A 2,500-nucleotide genomic window follows, 5' to 3' on the forward strand; every position below is an offset into this window, starting at 1 on the left:
AGGCGAGGGCAGACCGTCGTGAGTGTTCTTGGCAAAGACCTGGAGCCAGAACATAGAAAACTCTTCTACGGAAGAACCAGGCAAAAGATCCAGAGGCCGGAGGACCGAAGCTCCAGAGCTCCAGAGATCCACACCAGAGAGAATTCGTGGATGTCCATGACATATGCCTGGTGGTATGGACATCCAAAAATCTTCCACAAAAGTTGGAAGAACCGGGCCAGTGGCAAAAAGTCGTGAGTGTACGTGCAAAAGTCCTGGAGCATGTACATATAAAACTCTTCTACGGAAGAACCAGGCGCCGGAGGACCGTCGTGAGTGTTCTTGGCAAAGACCTGGAGCCAGAACATAGAAAACTCTTCTACGGAAGAACCAGGCAAAAGATCCAGAGGGCCGGAGGACCGAAGCTCCAGAGCTCCAGAGATCCACACCAGAGAGAATTCGTGGATGTCCATGACATATGCCTGGTGGTATGGACATCCAAAAATCTTCCACAAAAGTTGGAAGAACCGGGCCAGTGGCAAAAAGTCGTGAGTGTACGTGCAAAAGTCCTGGAGCATGTACATATAAAACTCTTCTACGGAAGAACCAGGCGCCGGAGACCGTCGTGAGTGTTCTTGGCAAAGACCTGGAGCCAGAACATAGAAAACTCTTCTACGGAAGAACCAGGCAAAAGATCAGAGGGCCGGAGGACCGAAGCTCCAGAGCTCCAGAGATCCACACCAGAGAGAATTCGTGGATGTCCATGACATATGCCTGGTGGTATGGACATCCAAAAATCTTCCACAAAAGTTGGAAGAACCGGGCCAGTGGCAGAAAGTCGTGAGTGTACGTGCAAAAGTCCTGGAGCATGTACATATAAAACTCTTCTACGGAAGAACCAGGCGCCGGAGACCGTCGTGAGTGTTCTTGGCAAAGACCTGGAGCCAGAACATAGAAAACTCTTCTACGGAAGAACCAGGCAAAAGATCCAGAGGGCCGGAGGACCGAAGCTCCAGAGCTCCAGAGATCCACACTAGAGAGAATTCGTGGATGTCCATGACATATGCCTGGTGGTATGGACATCCAAAAATCTTCCACAAAAGTTGGAAGAACCGGGCCAGTGGCAAAAAGTCGTGAGTGTACGTGCAAAAGTCCTGGAGCATGTACATATAAAACTCTTCTACGGAAGAACCAGGCGCCGGAGACCGTCGTGAGTGTTCTTGGCAAAGACCTGGAGCCAGAACATAGAAAACTCTTCTACGGAAGAACCAGCATTTCCATACCAAAGTCCCGGCGGTATGGTCATATCTCTTCCATGCAAGTTGGAAGAACCGGGCAAAGGGGCGGACATGCAACCGAAAAATCATTTTAATCAAGAACCGGTACATGGAAAGAGAAAATAAGGTCTGAAGACACGAACACAGGTCTGTGAGCTAGGGGGTCGGCACCTGCCCAAAAATGGTGTCTGCGTCCATGCCAAAGACAGGGCGGTATGGACGTAGAAAAACCATGTACCGGAGATACCTTTATGACAAAGGACGGTGCATGGAAAGAGAAAATGAGGAGCGAAGACACAAACTGTGAGCTAGGGGGTCGGCACCAGCCTAAAAATGGTGTGTACATGCAAAAGTCCTGGAGCATGTACATATAAAACTCTTCTACGGAAGAACCAGGCGCCGCAGACCGTCGTGAGTGTTCTTGGCAAAGTCCTGGAGCCAGAACATAGAAAACTCTTCTACGGAAGAACCAGGCATTTCCATACCAAAGTCCCGGCGGTATGGTCATATCTCTTCCATGCAAGTTGGAAGAACCGGGCAAAGGGGCGGACATGCAACCGAAAAATCATTTTAATCAAGAACCGGTACATGGAAAGAGAAAGAGGACTGAAGACACGAACACAGGTCTGTGAGCTAGGGGGTCGGCACCAGCCCAAAAATGGTGTCTGCGTCCATGCCAAAGACAGGGCGGTATGGACGTAGAAAAACCATGTACCGGAGATACCTTTATGACAAAGGACGTTGCATGGAAAGAGAAAAATGAGGAGCGAAGACACAAACTGTGAGCTAGGGGGTCGGCACCAGCCTATAAATGGTGTAAGGGTGTTCACCTGCCCGAAACAAAAATGGTGTGCTGACCGATAGGCTCAGGTCGACTCGCCTTCGGAGGGCCGCGCCTCGTGCGTGGGGTCTCTCCGGCTTTGCGGGTTTCATCCAAGGGCCAAAAGACAAAATCTTCTCTAGTGCGTGAACGAGGTATGCTAGCGCTTACAAAACTGAACAACGGTGAGGACTTGGCGCGTGCGACCCTGCGGTGTCCGGAGGCTAAGGTGCTTTTAAGGCCCCTCCCAAGTCACTGAGGACCATCGTCGCCTCTTCTGCATCCGGACGGTGGCGTTTGCGGAGTGCTGACAAGGCCTGAATAACGGTGAGGTTTTGGTGCGTGCGACCCTGCGTTGTCCGGAGGCTAAGGTACTGCGGTGGTAAGTCCCCATCGTCCAAGGCCCCTCCCAAGTCAATGAGGA

The sequence above is a fragment of the Stigmatopora nigra genome, unplaced genomic scaffold (assembly GCF_051989575.1).
Source record: "Stigmatopora nigra isolate UIUO_SnigA unplaced genomic scaffold, RoL_Snig_1.1 HiC_scaffold_64, whole genome shotgun sequence".
In the NCBI taxonomy this organism is placed as follows: Eukaryota; Metazoa; Chordata; class Actinopteri; order Syngnathiformes; family Syngnathidae; genus Stigmatopora; species Stigmatopora nigra.